The 21858-nt window shown below is 35.5% G+C and overlaps 1 protein-coding gene across 5 annotated transcripts in view; it reads left to right on the top strand.

Moving 5' to 3' along the window:
* LOC148948416 (uncharacterized) overlaps positions 1-21858 on the top strand; it is a 121719-nt gene that overhangs the window by 15201 nt on the left and 84660 nt on the right. Inside the window, exon 1 of one of the 5 annotated variants that reach the window (XM_089094340.1) lies at positions 16831-16852. The exons of the other annotated variants lie outside the window; for them this stretch is intronic. The gene's annotated coding sequence lies outside the window, so the exon portion shown is untranslated. Of the gene's footprint in view, positions 1-16830; positions 16853-21858 lie in introns of those variants that run through there. 5 annotated transcript variants of the gene reach the window in all.

Below are 21858 nucleotides of genomic sequence, written 5' to 3'. Positions count from 1 at the left end.
TGAAACAATGGATGATTTGCCTTATTTACAGTCCTTGTCTCCAGGGCGGTGGGGATGTGCCATCCCGGGAGACGTTATTATGGAATCTTTCGACCATTTAGAACAAAATGACTCAAAATTTTGATGAGATGTCTGGGAGAGTGACGGGAAAGACAGGGAGCAAAAAGGGTAATGGAGGTGAGCTGGCTGCCCTACAGTTACTTTTGACTTTTAATTAGGGCCCTAGAACTTCCTGTGTCCCATCGAATGAGACCCTTCTGAATTTTCTAAAAACCGAGGGAAAAAATATATTGAAGGCATCTTTATTTAGGCTGCACTTGAGCTCTGATTACTATTCGTTTAAATTTAAATTATTTAAATATAACTTTTATTTTTGCTCGTCTTAGGTTTAATTTAGGCTCTTCACTTAGTTTTGAAATATTAAATTTTTGGAAAAGTCTTAAAAAAAAATGTATGTTCTTAATTGACACAGTTTTGTTTGTGGTTAATATTAGGAATTTTACAATGTGTTTTGAATTTATCCGCTTAAGAATTAAATTGTCAGATTATAATTTTAATTTGGATAAAAGCTGAATGTTCAATCAAAATTTTTGATGAACAGTAATTTGTGTATACATTTTTGATAATGACTTTACAATATAATTTTGGGTGGATGGAGAGGCGAGTAATAATTCACATGAAGTGAAAATCTGCGGAGGTTTTGGTCTTGTATAGCATTGAAGCCAACCCCGATCCTGTAAACACCTTTAAATATACATGTGTTTTAATTCACTATTTTTAACCGGACTATTTTCATGTTTTATTTTGTTTTAGCTATTTTTTGTTGAAATAGATGCATGCCAAGGTCATTTATTAAAAAGAGTTCCTTTTTGTTGTATTAAAAAAATGTCACGAATCAATACATCCAGGTTTGTTTGCTTATTTTGTGTCTTACTTACGAGTTCTCTTGGTCCTGAACTTTTAATTGAAGTAAAACCATTGTCTTATATTCTAAAACAAATAAGCTTAAAAAAAATCGCATTTCTCTTCCCAAATTTATTGTCTTTGTTAAGGTCCACTTGCTCCAGTTGACTTACCCTAAAGTTTTTTTTTGTTGATCACAGAAAAACCAAGTTTGGCCCATATCGGGGTTTTATGAATAGAATACAACCCATATTTAAATGTATTTTTGCTTGTAGGTTCGTTTGGCCCAATACACATGCTCGGTAAATTACTAGCCGATCGAAGACGGAAGGAATTTGGGACTATTTTGGGCACTGTATATAAATAATATAACACTAAGATCACGGCTTAGTGATTTTTGGCTACAATATTCTCAGCACGTCCAAACAGCTTCTCCAATTTAATCTGCTATCAGCGGTCCAGTGCAAGACCGTACCCAGGATTTTTTCGGAGGGGGTTTTACTAAAAAAAAAATTGGGATTTTTACACACAAAAAAACTCAAAAACGCATACAAAATTTGTTTATTCCCATTTTTGTTACGTTTTTACGAGTCAGACAAACATTGAGGGGAACGACCCTGGAACGCATATTTTCGCAGAAACTTTCTCAAAATGCCTTTGAAACCAACCCGAGACTTCGAAACCTACTTGTCATTCCTAAAATGTCATTTCGCGTTCAAGAGAAATCTGACTTGTCTACCCGTGAAAAAATCGAATATCGCTTATGTTTATACTTGTTTAAATGTTCTGCCGAGCACTTTCATCTCGGTCCGGCTTTGTATAATGGTTGAGGTAAGGAATGATCATACTGTATTGTATTTATATACAGGGATTTTGGGCGTCCAGACATAAGACGACATTCTTTCCATAGTGTGTATCTTCATTGAGGCCCCCGTATCACTGTCTATGTGCCCTGTAAATCTAATCCAGTCTGAGAAAGCAATTTTTTTTGGCCCCGTATTAGGTGTCACATATCAATACAACCGATCTTTAAAGTACTTTTGTTTCTATTGAGGTCCACTCGCCCCTGTCTACATGCACTAGAGGCTACAAGCCCGGCAGAGGGGGAGGGAGATCGGTCTATTTTTGGGTCTTACCAACCAATTTACCAACACAGTTAGTTTCAAGTTCGTTTTCTGCATGAGGGTCTACCTTGCCAAGAAGCTTATGAACGTCATTTTCAAGCCGGTTGGAGAGACGGAATCTGAGGTCCCTTTTTAGTGCATCCCGAATTTTTTAGCATTTGAGTCTGGCATGATCGAAACCATTTCACGTCAAGCAACTGGGCTGAACAAAAAGTCTTAACTTTTTGTATTTAAAAGTTTTGTGTCCGTTTTTGGGTAAAACTATTTTTTCCCAAGTTTTTTTTTTGCACAAGGTTCTGTTCGACGCACTAGTATTTGCATATAAGTTTCAGCTTCTAAGAAAAATTATGTTTTTTTCGGATGAGCTAATGTTTAGGAGATTTAAATATTTTGGTACACTTATCCTTTCCTTAAACATAAGATTTGAAGTCCCATTACGTTCCCCAAACTGTCCCCGAAGGTTTTCACTCAATAGCCGGGGTGAATATGCTGTCTTTTGATTTGCCTTACTATTGCATTGTGAATAGATTAAAAGTTTCTCTGGTACTGATTGTGCCAACACTTTCAGGTGAATGGGAGATATATTTGTTGCCCCCCACGTAGTGTTCTTGTCCCCCCAACACTTCAATATTTTTAGCTCGATTCCCACGAGTCGTTCTCGATATAGCCTGGATAAATGGTTTATTTTCGATTTTACTTTGTCCTTCCCCGAGTAAAAATTTGAAGTTCACTTGGTCCCCCAGCACCCCCTGAAAATTTTAACTCAATCCCCGAAGTTGTTTCTGAGACAATGCAGATACTTTATTTTGATAACCTGGGTATACATCGTTTCTTTGTGTCAACATCGCTGCTTCACCGGGAACGAATTCTAGCTCACAGTGCCCAAAATTTTGAAGAGACAACAGACCAAAATTTTGGACCCTTCTTTGCCCCTTCTCCAGGTCAAGATTTAAAGTCTGATCCTTTCCCCCCAAAAAAAGAAACAGCTAAAAACTGAGATTTTTCATTCTGATCCCCAAAACACCCTAGTATATTGAAGATAGTGCAAAAACTCTTAGGTGGATTGTTGGAAAACCAGTTGTAATCCCCCCCCCCTACAGCTTGCACAGGGAGCATAAACCTTAAAAACTCTCAGTAGCATTTTTTTTCAGTTTGTCTTGCATTCAAAAAAATAATGTAATATTCACTTTTTGATTTTAAGACCTATTCTCATATTGGTATGATAAGATCAGTGAACTGAGCATTCAACCCGTTAATTTTCTTTTACTTGTCACGCATTGATGATAACAATGTTGTTTTGACGTCATTGCTTTTCTAATATTTATATCTCACCATTTTGAAAATAATCATTTGCTTATTGAGATACGTCTTCAATGCTAAGCACGTTAGAATAAACGAGTTTGCAAAATCAAGCGAATAGCGAATATTAGATAGTTTTATAGTTTAGAAAGAGGAGAGCACAACAAAATGTTGCGAAATTCTTAAATATGAAATGGCTAATTACCGTCATTGCCAAATATGAACATTTCTAGACTTAACGTCTTAGATTGATGGGGACGAAGATTAGCGCACGTGTCTTGTTGACAAGACTTTAAGTGCTGTTCATTTGGGACTTGTGACTTTGACTTGGGAATTGTGATATTTTGTGACTTCATCAGTTTTCTATAATTTTATATTATTGCCTGGTTTTTGCTGTTTTAGCGAATTTACCCCTTCCCCCTCCCGTTGAAAATGAATCTTTTTGGCGTTCTTATTTTTGGTATTACTCCAATTAAATTGACTAAGTTAGTGAATCTTTGAGCTAAATATGAAAGCTTGAAATTGTTGGTCTATTCTTTCTGAAAAATATAATATCTATATCGTTTAAAATAATAGATATTTGAACTTAAATTTTTCTAAGTGAGTACTCATTGGACCTTTTTTCAACTCAAAATATTTATTTAAAGTTCTTTAATAAAAAAAACTAATCAGATCAAAATAAAAACAAATTGAGCGCTTATTGGACCGCTTGTAACTCAAAATATTGATTTAAAATTTTTATTAGAAAAACTGGCTAAAAATCAAATAATATGAAAACAATAAAAGTGAGAATCTGTCAGAGCGCTTGCAAACCAAAATAATTATTTAAAGACTAAAAAAGACAAAAAATGGATCCATTTTTTGTATGCACTTTTAGTGACGGCAGATAATGAATTTAAGTGTAATTTTTATGTAAATGCAGTGATTGCCATATTTGCCTTCCAATATTTCTTTTGAAATTGTTTAAGGGTTTTTAGTTTTATGTTCTCTTAGTTCTCCTTTCTTAGTTCTCTCCCATCTTGAAAAGAATAATTTGATTGCTGGTGTTAAAGAAGATGGCCTAAATTGGATATTTTTTTTTTTTTGGTTTATAGAGCTTTGTTTATTCATACACTACACAGCCAAATCATGCTCGTCAAAATTAGGAGTTTCTTATAGTTTGTATTTTAGTTTCTTATAGTTTCGTACAAATCGCTTATTGTTTATGTATTTTTAAAGTTCCCTCCACTGAAGTAAATTTCTGTATGCTTGCCTATTTTGATGGCTAGGTTCATAGTTACACACAGGAAAATTGAACTTATGATGTTTTTCTAATTGGACTAGCCAGAATTGGTGTACTGTTTGAACTGATTAGTTTTCTTTGTTTGTTTTGGATGGACCTGGCTAATTTAAAAGACTGGATATTTCGAGTGTATATTTTATGTAAACCACAGTTCATATAATTATCCAGTAAGCTTATCGCAGATCATTTCTGGTCTTCGTTCTCGGTGCGAACAAAAAGCTCCTCCCACTTCTTTCTGCATTAGCGGGTTAGTACTTGTTTCCGATTAGATCACAGTCTGACTTGTCTACCCATAAAAAGATCGCAGGTTTGCACTTGTTTCCGATTAGATCACAGTCTGACTTGTCTACCCATGAAAAGATTAGATACCGCCTATGTTTCTATCTGCAAAAACGTTCTCCGGAGCACTCGCACCCCGGTCCGGGTTTTTATAATGGGTGAGATAGGGAATGATCATACTGGATAATTATATGAACTGTGATGTAAACAGAAAAGATGTACATCTTAGCTTTTCCGCGCTTCGTATGAGAATTTTCAAGGAGTTTACACTTTTATATCTCGTTTCTCTCTTTCGCCTCCTCTTCATCTGAAAAGTGAAATGTGACAACTGTTGGAAAGCGAGATAAGCTAAATTTACTCTCATGGTCTTTCTGGAACTTTTTTGGAGTATTTGAAGGCCACTTTATAGGTGCCCACGTCGCAAATCTTTTGGGAGGGGGACACAAAAGAGGAGCATATTTAGGCTATATATCTCCTGAGAGATCCTTAGACCATTATTAGCGGAATCTCTCGTCATTGTAAAGGTACGAGTATATTGATATAATTTATTAATCGATATTATTTCATAATCTGTAAACAGTAGAGATGCCCCGTAGTCTTTCCGTGTAAGAATGTTCAACGAGTTTAGGCTATACTTTTATATCTCCTTTCTTTTTTTCGCCCCCTATTCACCTGAAAAAAGAAAAATGACATGTGCTGTAAAACGAGATAAGGTAAATTTTCTCTTGCTCAACTTTCTTTAAATTGTTGATGGCCATTTGAGAGGTGCACACGTTTAATTCTTAGGAGGTGGGGACACAAAGAAGCTTATGTTTAGGGTTAGGCCATACATTATCTGAACGATCCTTCGGTTCATTCTTGGCGGAATCTCCCTCGCCATTGTTTGCCTATGAATATATTTATACAGTATATTAAACTAGTTGAAACAGTCGCTAAAAAAAAAAAAAAAACATTTTTATTTCTTGTGGCTGCCGCTTTCTTTTGTTGATATTATAAATTTGTATTCTTGGATATTTTAATTATGAAGTTCCTGCGTTAAAAAAAAAACACTCTGAATATTATTGTGCAATTTGACATTTAAAGTACATTCGTGTCTTGATGGGGTCTATACTTCTGTTAAAATTAATGTTTTTAGATTTATAATTTTAGCAGTTTTTGTGAAAACGATAACCGAATGTCTTTGTTCAAATTTCAAATTATTGCTTTGATAGTTTTGTCAGGGGGTGCTCACTTTCCACACCACCTGGTGTATATCTTGGAACGCCATGGTCTCTCCTTATTGGACGTAGTTTTCGTCACGCTTGGCACGCGCCACTTGCTGTATGTTATTTCTGAAAGTGGGTGATCCCCTCGATTTTTGTGCTCATACCCACCCCCCTACAAAAATTTTCATTCGTTTGAAGGTTGACCAAAATTTGCTTCACGCCATTGGTACTGGAGAATCTAATGAAGTCGAAACCGGTTTATGATACAGTTGTGTGTCATTTGGTATGGCGACTTTTATGATTCACTATCAGGCACGTACCCAAGAAATCTGAATAAATGAAGCACCAAAAAGACGTTTATTCAGGGGTAGACTTTTTCGGGTTGAAACATAGAGTTAACAGGGCGGTGCATCAACCGTCAGGCGTACATAGAAGTAGTATTTTTGTTTGTGTTTGCGTGTTGTGTGTGTAGGGGGGATAAGTAAAAAGCAGCAGAAGAAAAAGGTTAAAGCTTGTGGTAGGCACATCTAGTATTTCCAAAATGTCGAGGTTTTTACGACTTTTCCTAAGATTTTTTAGTTTTCAAATAGTTCGCTTGTTTCTTTGTTTTAATTGCAGTTTAGGCATAGTTTAGGGTCTGTTCAATTGTACGGACCCCCATAGTTTAAAGCTATTTACAATGTTCCTCATTATTTCCTTTTTTTATATTTTCCTTTTTTTTAAATTCTCCTACAACCAGAATGGTGTTCAAAATAAGTCATTCATACGTTTCTATTTTCTATCTTCTGGTTGTTTGATGTAAAAATGTTTAATTTATGTTTTAATAAAATGACAACCAAAAGTTATTGTAGGCTGTAGTTGTAATTTGAGCCTCCATCAGACCCATGTACGTCCCTGGCCGAGTTTCTGTTTATCTTTGTTGTTTTGACTTATGCTAACAATTTCTTTTTTGTTGGCAAGGTGAAAGTCAAAGAAAATATTGAAGATCTACTATTGCTATTTACACATAACTACTCCCTAACTTGTTACGTATCTTAAAAGATGAATTTTTATTCTAAAACCATAAAAATATTGTGTTAATTGTAATATTATAATAATATTATTCAGTGATATATTTTACTGTGATTCTGTCTTAGTAACAGACACAATTCCGCGTACAATGTGCATACTAATCCGTGAATACTGGCCCAAATCGTACTTTTTCTGAAGCATCAGGCTCCGCCCCCTTCTGGTTGCCTGTAGCTTTGAACCAATTACCCCCCTCCGAAAACTCCTGGTTTTAGTTCTTTTTTTACTTGTCTATTGTATAAAACACACTCGAGAAGAAGTTTGGTTAATGCTAATGAATAAAAATATGATGAAAATAGAATACTTTGTAGTCATTTGTGAATTATTAAATTGGCAGCTTCGGCGTCGGCTGACCGTCTCAAAGACACCCATGTTCTGGGCGCATATTTCCATGTTGTAGTTTTCACAATTTTGCTAATAAAGTTTTATTTTTTGTTTTATTTCATTATCATTAACCAAACTTCACTTCTCGAGTGTTTTATATAATTGACAAGTACCGTTTTAGAATACTTCATTAGCAAAATTGTGAAAAACTACTACTTGGAAATATGCTCCCAGAACGCAGAAATGTCCTCAAGAATCACGTTAAAATAACTCGGCCTTCTGCCTTTACTGCCGCCCGCCACATGTACTCTATTAAGTATGAATGTAAATAATGGCGAGATGTACCTCGGTGCCGTTTGTTCCTATACATTGCGGAACCCCACATTCTCTCTACTTTTTGGGTAGAGGTGCTGGTTTCTGGATCGACAAAATTATTTTTGTGGTTCACTTTCAAATGAGTGAAACCTGTTTGTTCCAGCTCAGTTGTGTTGTAGCCCTTCCAACGATCTGAAATGATTCTTGAACATCCACGGTGAGACACTATATTCTATCACTAGTCAAAGCAAACTAACTGGTGTCCTCAAGAATTAATAATGAACTTTTCTTTGTCTTTGAGGCGGTTAGCCGACGCCGAAGCTCCAATTTAATAATTCACAAATGACCTTCACAATTTTGCTTGTAAAGTATTCTATTTTCGTCATATTTATTGTCACCAAACTTCACTTCTCGAGTGTGTTTTATATAATAGACAAGTACCAAAAATAGTCGGGTTTAAATATAATTCTGTTTCAAATATCTTGCCAATCTAAAAAAGAAGGTTTCAAAGTTATTTGTCTAGATTCAAAATTAAAACCAATTAGCCTATGTTCTTATCGAATACAAAATTTGGGATTCAGTTATTTTTATCTTGGTCATTTAGACATTAAATTAGATTAGTGTGCTTTTGGAATTGACAGTTGCCACGTATGTACATTGAAATAGTAACTATTATGTAATCAAACTTCAAGTTGGAGTGATTCAGAGCCTCAAAACCCATATGGGTTAATGAAGCCTTATTTGAAAACATGCAAGGGGGATATTCACTAGCTGACCTAGCAGGCACGTACTCAGAATTTTGTGTGGGGTTGGGCAATAATTAGAAATTCGATGAATTAAAAAATCATATATAAAGACAAGCAATTGACTCTTGGTGATTATAGCTAAATTCTAGGAAATTTAGGACTTCGCAGCGGATGAGGCCCCCTCGATGCGTTCTCGTTGTTTAGTTTTCCGTCTGATAGTCGCAACTAAGGAAAAGTTGCTAGATTTATATTCACCAGAAGACAAGATTTGGCTAGAATTAGAAAGCGAATTCAGGTTTCCAGTAGAAACTGCTTCTGCTAGTGGTTTTTAGTGTCGATTTCAAATTAGTACGCGGCTAGATGGCTTTAAAAGAGCCTACTGATCTCACTGTTTTTATTTTATAAATCAAAAACTTCATGAAACGAATCATAATATTGAAATCCTTGTCCACAGAGGCGTAGCTATATTTTTCAGCGATACCACACTAAAAGTAGATTATAGTATTGACGAAAAAATAAAAATCTCAGTTTGGCGCCCCCTGAGAGACTGAAACCGGGGAGAGCCATCCCCCCTTGCCATCTAACGTAACCACTCCTTGTAGTCGTAACTGAGATTCAACTACTAATGTCACTTTATCTTAATGAGCTGGCATTTAATGGAACTTACTGAAGGTCCATTTGCAATAGGATTTTTACTGATTCGAGGTTGAGTTAGCGCTAATTTGAGTCACTCAGATTTTTCGTAGAATTTTTGATCGGCCGGAAAAATCAATGAAAATTTTTCATTGGCTTAAATTAGCACTAGCTAAATCTCGGTACTAGTAAAGTCTCATTGTGAATGGGGCATTAATTAATAAACTTAGGACAATGGGACGGGGTTCCATTTCCAAATAACTTGCTCTTTCAGCTAATATTTGCACTAATGTTCACTAGTCTGTCTTATAAGGCAGGTTAGCTTTTCACTCGATATTTGCGAAAAAAAATTGCCACCTGCACCTAGAGTCAATAGCTTGTCTGTATATATGATTTTGTAAATATTATTTATTGCCGATTCATACTGTAAGTAAATGTAACGTTCTCTCTTATATGGGGTATTTTTAAAGACATGCAAGGATGATTTTTTTTGGCGGGGGGGGGACTATAAAAACAGGGAAATTATTCATAGCACAGAAGAAATTACGAAAGTCGTGTATATTTTGAGTTTTACCTTGATGTTTGCTTTGTAGTAAAATATTGCTAAATAAATAGAATACCTAAGTTTTTATGTCCAGTATTTTCATAAGGCGGTATACCCTATAGGTAACTTCCCTCGGATAATTTTCTGGTTTTCTGATTGTCCCCTTTTATTCTTTATTTCTTTTATTTTCTGAGGTTTAGGCGAGCTTTAGCTCCTGCCCTTTTCTTAAATGAATCTGTTCATACGTATCTGTTGTGTAAGTGTTTCTATATAAACTATCTTCATTGTCATATCTGCACACAGTTGGACCGAAGCCCCTCCCTGCCACGTGGAAAAATATTAGATGTACTCTATTTCTGATTTTGGCCACCAGTAATGGGCTTAGACCAAGTAGCGGATTTTTTCGCATAATAAAAGAAACCTAAGACAATATGTTCTTTTTTTTGAAAAGACAAAACTTGTGTTGGAATTTTTTGACAATCGGACCAGTTTTCTTGATTCAGATGCCGATTCCTGGACAATTTTTGATGATCCAGATTCCCATTATCGTCTTATCAGTAATAAGTCCGCACGAATTTTGGTCAAATCGCTAATTTTATCATCACATGTCTCTGTATATACATGTCTCTCTGTATACTGTGTCTATGTCTTACTGTGTATATATCCTACATATCCTGATTAGGCACGTACGCAGATTTATTTTTTATCATCTTTTGATAATTTGGATACGAAATGCCCGGAAATTCGAAATAATTTTTTTTTGGGGGGGGGATGGGGGTCTTGTTAGTTTCAGTTATCTAGCATGTAACTCACGTTTGGTGTCATCAGTACCCTAATTTATTCAATTTAAATGATTCGTCAAGTAGTTAATGTACTCCGATAATATACGAATTTTGAAAAACTCATGAAGTATGCAGATAAACACTTGTAAGAATAGTGTTAAAAATGCCTGAGGATTTGACAGCCCCGTTTTTTTTTCATGCGGGACCGCCTAATAAAGGCGTTTAAGACTCAGGTAAATGGTCTGATAATTAGGATAAGAAATCCCAAGAAATTCGAAATATCTTATGTTTTCTTGGGGTGGGGGGGTCAAGTTTAAGCTTTCAGGGAGTGTTATTTGGAGGGGGTGACCGTTTGGATCTCAATTTTTATCCTGAGAAAGGAGCCAGAAAAGGATAAACATATTTTGTCACAATCTACCTAAACGCATGTGTTTGACCCGAGCTGCTTATGATCTTGTCCGAGCGAAGCAAAGGCAACCTAGACAAAGACCTGGTGATTAGAACTTGATTTAGGGGAGAGTTCATTGAGCAATATTGTTGCCAGTCCAGAGTATAATATTTTTACGTTTTTACTCATCATAAATGAGTTCTCCCGCTTTGGTTTAATTTTAGTTATAACCTGCTACTTTCAGTTGAATAAGCATGTTCAGTTTGGTCACTCAATTGAACTGAGAAGCAAAAGCCGCGTTTTCAGGCTCAGTGGGTTCGAACACGGGTTATTCTCGTCTAGTTTCTAGTTTTTCGTCTAGTTTCAGCGGGTTCGAAGTTTCAACCCCGTGTTTTCCTCGAGAACCCGCTTTGTGAAAACGGTTGTTGCATTAGACGAGAACAACCCGTCTTCGAAGACGGGTTGTTCACGGTTCAGCGGGTTCGAACACGGGTTGTTCTCATCTAGTGCATCAAGCGTTTTCACAAAGCGGGTTCTCGAGGAAAATATGGGGTTGAAACTTCGAACCCGCTGAAACTAGATGAAAAACTTGAAACTAGACGAGAATAACCCGTGTTCGAACCCGACGAGGCTGAAAACGCGGCTAAAGAGGAAAATGATAAACGTGGTTGTGCCTGATGTGGCACAATCGCTTTTAAAAGATAACTATGTTTAATTGGCAAAATTTTAGTATTTATAATACGATGCAAATATTTGTTTTTGGCAGAATTTGCAATCTTGTTAGTTTCAGTTATCTAGCATGTAACTCACGTTTGGTGTCATCACCACCCTAATTCATTCAATTTAGATGATTCGTCAAGTAGTTAATGTACTCCGAAACACAAATTTTGAAAAACTCAAAGTATTTCGATAAACACTCTTAAGAATGGTGTTAAAAATGCCTGAGGATTTGACAGCCCTGTTTTTTTTCATGTAGGACCGCCTAATAAAGGTATTTAAAACTCAGGTAAATGGATAAGGTAGCTTTACGAGTGCCTTTAGGGCTTTTCTTGATGTCTGGAGGTCAACTGTCCATTGGCAAAATGATTAAATTAGACGCATTCATTTAAAACTGATCTTGAGATATTCTTGTTTTAATTAGACTTCAGTTGAGTTAGTATTCTGAAGGCGTGTCCAAAATCTGTCGAATTTTTGCTCAAAGGCTAATATTGCTACAACAAGGTTTCATCTTTGTCTTAAAAAATGGAAGCCAATGTTCCAATTTGATCGTATATATCCATATATGCTTATCAAATGTTCGTAACTTCTTTTGAACCAAATATTTGCCAGACGTATCCGAATGCATTTGGGGAAAGGAGGTAACTAGTCAAATATTCCCAAGATTTAAGAATTGTAAGACAAATTGGGAAATTTGTAGGGAGGTTAAAGGCCCCTTTGCGTTATGCCAACATATATAAATTATGTGCATACTTGTATCAATATGGGCCCAATCAAGGGGCCCCGAAACCCCTCCATAGTTTGTCTTTTTTATGTATTCAATGGTCTGCTGACCTTACAAAATCACGTACACCGGGTTTCTTGCGTCATGTGGGGTGGAAGTGCGCCATGCTTGGCCGAGAAAGTGGCACTCTGAGCTTACACTAAGTGGTTGGGAGTGGGTGTCATCGTCTCGGAATATACCAGTTTCCAATTTAAAGCCCCTCTCGCCAAAAAAGAAGGGAGTTCGCTCTTTATAACCTTGTGCAGACTCTTGCCTGATCCACAGTTTTATCATATAAGAAGCTACTCATAAAAAGTAATGTTTGTATTTAAAGCAGAAATCGTAATTGGCCATTGTGACTCTTCCAAATGCAGGGTTGGGAATATATTTGTCAAAAGGAAAAGAAATGACCCTACATTACAGCGACCTCGTCAATAATTATTTAAAACTTCTTATAAATTGTAGCCCTTTATGTTCTTTCCCCCTCAGGCATCAATTTAAGAAAATGTGTTGAGGGGGGGGGGGGAGTAAATGAATTTAAAAATCTACAGAAACAATTTTTTTTTATTGAAAACACCAAAATACCTATTTTCAAGATCTAGGAGGGTCAAAACATCGAGGGTAAGGGCAAATGCCTTCTTCCGCTCCCTCGCATAGCTGCCACTTTTTTTTATTAGGGTGCGCGGTCTCGATCTCGAGCCACCTCAAAACCTAGCAGTTACTCCCCGCGAAAAGCCTAAAGGGGGGTCTCCTAGTCTTAGTTTATATATTTGGTAAGTGTATGTAACTCAACGAATCACTATTCCGACAACAATCATGTGACTATGCAAAGCATACCCGAATCGAGTACTGCTGTCTGTCAATTGGCTTCCGATGATCACAAGAGAGTATAGGCCTTTTTTTTTAGAACGTCGCCTGACAGGGTCTTTTGCTAGTTTAAAGTTATTCACTCTTAATAACTGTTAATGAGCCACAATTGCCTCCCCCCTAAAAAAAAATCACCTCGTGCACTACTACAATTAATTTGTGTTCTCGTAAATTTTAATTTTTGTGTATATTACTCATTAAGACAATTTCTTCGGTGTTTGATCAATGGCTTGTGGTTACAAAAAAGGGAAATAAAAATCAACATCACTTTATAAAGAGTCGAATTAAAGATTTTGACATGACGAGTGATTTTGCATTTTCAAGGTTTTTAGCCGTAATAATTTACAACTTGTGTGTCGCAAATGAGTAATAATATTTTATAATAAAATACTGTTCATGTTGTCAATGCCATGATTTCTGAGGTCATGAAGTCTGAACCAAGGAAAGAAGTAGCAAATTTAGACGCTGTAATTGTCAAATTTAATTGTGCATTTTTAAATTCTGAGGACGATTGTGTAATAGTCACGTCGGCATTTTCGTGTAGCTAGACAATAATTTTTCAAGAAACCGTTTTTATATTTGCCATTCTATTAGTTGGGAAATTACATTGTCATGATGTTGAACTATTTCAACTGATAACTCGTCTCAATTGTACATTTCTGTGAGCTGTTATTACTCTGCACTCTTTAATCAGTTTCAAAGCTTACATTTTCACCAACCTGTCGGGAAGAACAGCAAATCTCTTAATATAAAGCTGTACAGGACCATGTCCAGGATTTTATGGGGGTGGGGGTTCACCAAAAATATTTGGTACTGATTAAGAAAGCGGTAAACACGCGATAAGTGACGTTTCGTTAATGCTAATGAAATAAAACAAAATAAGATGAAAATATAATAGTTTAGAAACAAATTTGGGCTATATATTTGCACATCAGGGGGGTGGAAGGTAAAGCATAGCATATACTAAATACGTAAACTAACCTAGGTACCTTTTCCCCCCCTAAACCCCAAAAAAGCAAAACTTTATATGGTAGGCTACTCCTGTATTAAACGTACTCTTTCATATACTGCTAGTTTGGTTAATGCTAATGAAATAAAATAAAATAGGATGAATATATAATAGTTTAGAAACAAATTTGGGCTATATATTTGCACATTAGGAAGGTTTGGGGGTAAAGCATAGCACATTAAATACGTAACCTAACCTAACCTTGGTACCTTTTTTCCTTCTAAACCCCAAAAAAGCCAAACTCTAAATGGTACTCCTGTATTAAACGTACTCTTTCATATACTGCTAGTTTGGTTAATGCTAATCAAATAAAATAAAATAGGATGAATATATAATAGTTTAGAAACTAATTTGGTTTATATATTTGCACATTAGGGGGGGGGGGTTTGGGGGTAAAGCATAGCATATATTAAATACGTAACCTAACCTAGGTACCTCTCCCCCCCTAAACCCCAAAAAACAACAGTATATCGTATGCGCAATGAAAACCACGCTATACATTGCATTACCCTATAGCGGTGTCTTGAATTAACCCGTCAAAAACGGGTTTTTCGTGACTGGTTTCCATTGCAGTATATAAAAGAGTACGTTTAATACAGGAGTACCCTTTAAATATTGTAGACGCAATGAAAAACCACGGTTTGCAATCCAATTCTCTTCAATTCCAATTCTCTAAAGAAACCCGTTTGACTAGTTTCTTCCCTATACAATTGTCGCGTGTTTACCGCTTTCTTAACCAGTACCAAATTCTCCTACTGGTAGTAGCTTGAATACTGCAGACAATCAAACATGAAAGAGAAGTTTTTAGATTTTTTTTTTTGGGGGGGGAAAGGGTATACCCCATCCCCACGGATAACCCTCTAAAGTCGTATCTAAGGAATATGCAGCTTTTAGTTACAGATTGTAACTGAAGTTTGAATTTCTTCTAATAGTGGTAATAGTAGTTGAATAATGCAGACAGACAAGCACTTGACGGGGGGGGGGGGCTTTGGGCCCGCACCTCCATACAATGAAATAGTGAGATACAATTTTCCCAATTATTTCTTATGTTTAAGATACCATTTTTCTTTTAATTTGGATTCCTCCCTCCAGATAAATTCCCGCGTACATGCTTGTTGTTTTGCTGAAATTTAAATATTGGCCCCTGTTTTATTTTAGTTAATTTTATATTAATGCCGAATTGTTTTATTGTTCTCAAAAATTGCTACCAGTGTTTCACCTGCATGGTTTGTAACCGTCTAGAAAATCTTGTAGACTATAATCTCTTAGTGAAGTTGACAAGTATTTATTCTCGCTGTTTTTAATTCATTGCTAAGTTACGCATAATTAGAAGCCGAATGTAGTTTTATTGACACAACAAAAATATATAAAACCTTATCTTTGATTTCCTATGGGCCAAATTATTCATTGTGGCGTTACTCATTATGCCGATACAATGTGGAAAGTCCTCAAGTGGTCACTCCAACCTTAAAAAAACCGTACCAAGAAAAAAAACCTACTATTTTTAATAGAACATTTTTTTAATTAAAAATAAATTGTTTTGAATTTAAAAAGTTACATCTATTCATACCTGAAAACCTGTATTTTCTAGGATTTTTCCTTTGATTGTTCCAAGTATATGAAGTTTTTAGGATAGCATCACATTTTTGTCAGTGTTACAATGTTAAATCTGGAAAATAAATAAGTGAAATCTACGCCTTCAAAGGAAAGCTACACTTTCGTAAGGTGTTTGGTGCCATTTGTTTTAGCTTATTTTTGTCTCACCCCCCCCCTTCTTTCTTTTTTTTAAACTTGGTACCCGCTACTACCAAAACTATGTAACTGCATATGGAGGCCGTTCTCATCAACAGTTAAATTTTCTATTCTTCATAATTTTAAAAATATACACATTCAAGGCCGTCACCAGGGGGGTTAGGGGATTTGACCCCCCCCCCCTCCAAAATGTTTGTTCGGCTCGTAAAAACATAACATAAATGAATATAAACAAATTTTGATGCGTTTTATCAAGTTTTTTTTTAACCCCCTCCCCCCCCCCCAAAAAAAAAAAATGTACCCCACCTACCTAAAAAAAATCCTCGATACGACCCTGTACATTTGGTTTTGTAAGTTTTCACTTAACCAACTAAATCTACCAGACTTCATTTTCATTGTCCATGATACTTCAGAATAATGTCTAATTAATCTTATTCCTAACAAACGGGCACTAAAAATTAGGCCGTATTATACTTTGTCCTTGGCAAACATAAGTCAATTAGTGTTTTCTCCTGTCGTTTTTGCTGAGACTTATTTTTTGTTTAACATTTCAGCTGATCTGTGAGGTGCAATTTTCTTAGCGTCTGTTTCTCATTTGGTGTTGTTGGAGTCCAATTTTCTACAATTTATTTATAGACAAAGTTGAAATTCCAACTCCGATCCTTTAGAAATATCTGTCAAGGGCCAAACACTGGTTTGCGTTGAAGGTTTTTTCCGGAATAATGCCAATCCTTTCTGTGTCTCTTTGACGCAAATTAGATTGCTGTAGATGTTTCGTGAAAGCATTAGAAATGATGCATATACAGCACTAAGTTGTTGTTTAAAGACAGTGTGAATCAATCAAGTAATATTGTGAGTAATTAAAGTGGTAGGAATCCGTAAAAATAAAAATGCAAAGTTGAATGATAAAAAAAGAAAAATTAATGATGATAATAAAATGTTAATTAAATTTTTATATGCTAGGTGTTACCCTCGTTGAAATGCCTTTATCTTAGATTTTTCTTTGGAAATAAACGAATAGCCAAAATTCTGTTTTGGTTGGCGTGGAACTTATTTTTGGACTCATTTTTTGGTCTAAAGTTAATATTTGCCGTTAATTATAAAAGAAAATATGGAGTAGAGGGTTTCAAATGTCCTCTCGAGTAAAATACGATCTTGAATAATTATGACATAGACTTTATAAAGCAGGATTCTCTACGTTTCTTTGCTCAAGGACCCCTAAGCCGGTAGGATGAAGGCTGTGGAGTCTTTCGTAGAATTTTATTTTTTCAAATGTACGCAGTAAATGACAAATGATAGGTTACATTGGAATAATAGATACATTCTGAAATTCATTAAAATAAAGCCCCAGTTGGGTAGCTTGGTATCCAACCCGGTGGACCCAGTCCCAGTCCACTAAGTTTGTGGTTTTGTAATTCAAGGACACCTTTACCGGGAAGATGAAATCCGCTGACCCCTCCGTAGGATAATACTTTTAAATGCACAAAGTAAAATAATAAAGGATCAGCTAATTGGAATAGAGTAAACTATATAGAAAACGAACGGAAGTACGTCTAAACCTTGAAATATTTCTGAGGAACCCTAGCCTAGAAACCCTGCACTAAATACTTCTCTGGGGGAATTATTTGGAGCAAGTGGCAATGATTAGCCTAGTGAAATTTATTCGGTATTGAATATTGATTCATCCGAAGTCAAATTGAAACTTTTTTTTATGGCTAGATTGCTACAAAGTCCCGTAAATTTGTCTCTTTTGAGAACCTTTATCGTACTAACAAACTCTTACCTACGCTTGTATAAACGGTAACTTCGCACAGGAAAGGGGATGCCCTCTTCCCAAGATTTGCTCGAAGGACGTCCCCTCCCCCTGTAAAATATAAAACAGCGGCCTAAAAATATACTTTTGTTGTGTTGAAACACAGCTTTATCCCTTAAATAAAATTTTCTGACTCCCCCCCCCAAAGAAGGCAATCTTTTCTTTTGATAATATCATATTTATTATGTTTAAAATAACTTAGTTTAGTATTTTTCTGTCAGTTTTTCAGATTCGTATTTTTCAGGTCTATTATTTTTTTTGGAATAAAACTACATCACTAAAATATAATTTTTTTTTATTGCACTTCAGAATTTGTTAAATTAATAAGAGAAATTAGATTTAGCTTTTTTTCCGATTCTTTATTTTATTATTCTCTTGAGCTAGATAGAGCATGAAATGTTTCTAGTTTCCGGAAATTTTCAGGGTGTTGTAACGGGAAAATATTCTTAGGAATCGATCCAAAGAAAGAGAGCTTTGTATACCACACAAGCTAAGAGTGTAATTCAATTTTCTTGGATTTTGTTTTTCGTCTACTTGATTAGGTCTTAGTTAATACACTGGAAGTTAATGTAAACAAAATCACCTTTAAGCATTACTTTAAGCAACATTACAACTGACGTAAATTCGGGTAGGAGGAGATCTAGTTTTTTTCTCCTATTTTTTTAAGAACACATTTTTTTTGTATATTCATCGCAAAGCCTTTTTTTGGGTATTTTCGTTGACAAAAATTGAAGAACAACAAAATTGTCTGAATAGATTTTAAAAATACGCCTCCTCCTTCATTATCAGGAATTGACGCCACTGCTCTTTCGTAAATCTGAACGTTGAATTATTCTAAGTAACATTAAAAGTTTACTTTCTGTCTTCTCATTTTTCTCATATAATCTTTATCATTTGGGTTACTTTTTGTTAATCTACTTAACACGAGTTCGGCCGCGGTTTGATATATTTTAAAAATAGAGATTTATACCCCACCATAAGCGAATCTAAGTCCGTTTTCCATAATCTCTTTTGGCTCTTAAGATATTTTTTTGTGTGTTTTCCCCCAAGATTCTTATTGGTCTAGGTGGTACTGTCTGAAATGCAAGGGATCCGCATGCATTTGGCAGGTTATTGTGTGTTGAAGGATTGTATTTTGCTCTTTGATTGGTTTAGACAGTTGAAAGAGAACTAGAACTTTAATTTGCGATCGAATGAGCCCTCTCCAATGTTACCACGAATATATATTCGGTATGATGAAGCTTTTGAATAATATAAAATCAATTGAGCGTTTTCCAATTTGAAAAGAACTTGGAAAATCTTTGGTATGAAATGCTGAATATTTTCTCCTTTCGTTTGTCATTCTAGTTCTAGGCATCTTGTCTTTTTTTAAGATGTTTATCGCTATTATGCGTTTTCCAATTATTTTTTTTTCTCTGAAAGCTCAGTTGCCAGTTATTAAATTTTGAATGTCATAAGACATCCAATAAACAACTTTGCTTTAAACCAACCAGAGATAAACCATCTCTGGTTTATGCCTGAAGAAATAATTTGATTTTGAAGTATTTTGGATCAAAATTGATGCTGTCACATCTTAGAAGGTCGGGGAAAAACCTTCGTGTTTAGGAAAACTACATAATTTGGAGGAACTCTTACGTACATCTTGGAAACGAGTGAGTTCATTCCTAATAGGATACCTAAAGGTAATCAGTGCGCTTATTATAACTAGCACGTATTTAGAGGGGGGGGTTAGGACTTTACAAATATCCCCTTTATAAATGTTAAGATTTTTACGAACTTAGTAATATTTGCGTATACTTTTTATATCTTGCCTATTTTGGGGGATTTTGACGAGCTTAGGAAGAACCACTGTTATCAAAATTTTTGGCCTGCTCTTGCTTACTATGGCTCCTGGATGTTGGAAAAAAATACCTTGATTTAATTTATCTAGGACTCATAACTCAAAATAAATAATTTTTGAGACCACACTGGCTAATCATGATAAAACATAAAATTGCGAAGAAAGGAAGAAAACGAGGACAATTAAGAGCCAGTGAAAATTTTTTCACTGGCTGTTAATTGTCCTCGTTTTCTTCCTTTCTTCGCGATTTTATGTTTTACAACTCAAAATGTTATGGAATAGTTAGATACTGCCATTTTTTTCACATCCCGGTCAAGGAAATAGGGTCACCTAGTAAAGAGTGACCCTAGACCTGTCCTAGTCGAATGTTTAGCGCGCTAGACTTGAGACCCTTTGTTCGTGGGGACAGGGATTCAAGTCCTGGCGTCGCTGGTTGTTCGGTCTGGAACGGGGGTCAGTGGCGTGACTCTGTAAGCTCAGTCAGAGTCGACCCAGCTCTGAATGACCACCTGGAAAAATTACGGGATGGTGAACAGGAAGGTTTGCGAAAGCACAGGATGGCTGGCTCCAACCCCCCATTGCACTTCCTGACTGAAGGGTCATGAAACGGAGATCAGCACCGCTGGTAGGGATTGTAAAATCCAATGCCGTATTCTTTGTCTTTTACCTTTTCAATGCCTTTTGTTCCCCCACAGGTCCACGTGGCATCAGACCAGAATTTCAAGTTAGCCATCCTAACGTCCTAATTGTCCAAATAACGTGCCTTAGCGGAGACGTTATTCATGCAGTCTAGGGATAAGGGCCCCAAATCATTCAAATAGCATATTTAAAACTAGCCCATCCAATAGCTTTATAGATGCATTTTAGAAGAAAGGTCGATATTTTACATCTCGTTGTAAAAGGATTGATCAAAGACTTTCAGTCTATATGATTTTGTAGACATATATAATCACAAATGCGAATATAGAAGCTTTATAGGTATTTTAGACCCTGCTGAATCGGGATTGATCAAAGATTTCAGACTATATGATTTTGTAGACATATGTATGCACACATGCGTATATAGAAGCTTTGTAGATGCATTTTAGACCCTGTTGAATCGGAATTGATCAAACATTTCAATCTATATGATTTTCTAGACATATTAATATATATATATATATATATATATATATATATATATATATATATATATATATATATATATATATATATATATATATATATATATATATATATATATATATATATATATATATATATATATATATGTATATAGCTTTATAGATGTATTTTAGGGTTCTAGGCGTTTCCCCCCCCCCCCCGGAAAATACCCTGCCCCCTCTCCCCTTGGGATATAAGGCTTTCCAAATTTAAGAATTTATTTGAGTTTTATTTTTTCAATTTCCGTAGGGGGAAGGAATTTTGGTACTTGTGTATTATGCGCCACTCACTCAAGTTTACGCTGTGTAAAACTCGAGAACTAACCGGTTTTTTCAACTTAGCGCAAGACAAGACAAAGACAAGTGACAGAACATATGGAAAAGATATAATTTGGGCTATATTTTTGCACCTAAGGAGGGGGGAAAGTATTTGGACAGTTTGAAGTCAGAAAACAATTCTTTCTAGGCATATGCCCACTAAAAATTGCAGAAGCATAGCGAGGTATCTGGAAATTTTGTTAACTAAAAAAAAAAAATCAAAAAATTCGAGTTTAAAGTAAATGTAATGTTTCATTTAAGTGTTTTTTCAAAACATTAAGTATTTTTTTTTTCAATGACCCTTTTTCCAAGTATTAAGCACTATTATTAGATTAATATAGTGTTTCATTTAAGTGTTTTATGATGATCGCTGATCAAAGTTTATGTTATTTTTGCCTTTCATTTATTTTATTTTACGTATATTTGGCTTTAAAATATACTTATCTATCTGTCTATCTAATATTTAGAATAATAGTACCAAACACATTTTGCATGCAGACCCGCTGTACTTTACCCCCCCCCCCCCTTAATGTGCAAATCTATAGCCCAAATTTATTTCTAAAGTAACGAAGAAACGGGGGTATTTTCCGCGGGGGGGGGGGGATAAACGCTGGCCACCGCATTTTAGACCCTCAGGATTGATCGAAGATTTCAATCTATTTGATTTTGTAGACATATATATGCACACATGCGTATATAGAAGCTTTGTAGATGCATTTTAGAC

This window comes from Artemia sp. Qi Xiang Cuo, chromosome 9 (assembly GCF_049724085.1).
Source record: "Artemia sp. Qi Xiang Cuo chromosome 9, ASM4972408v1, whole genome shotgun sequence".
Classification (NCBI taxonomy): domain Eukaryota; kingdom Metazoa; phylum Arthropoda; class Branchiopoda; order Anostraca; family Artemiidae; genus Artemia; species Artemia sp. Qi Xiang Cuo.
The sequence above is the reverse complement of the archived record's forward strand: the minus strand, read 5'-3'. Positions and strand labels throughout refer to the sequence as shown.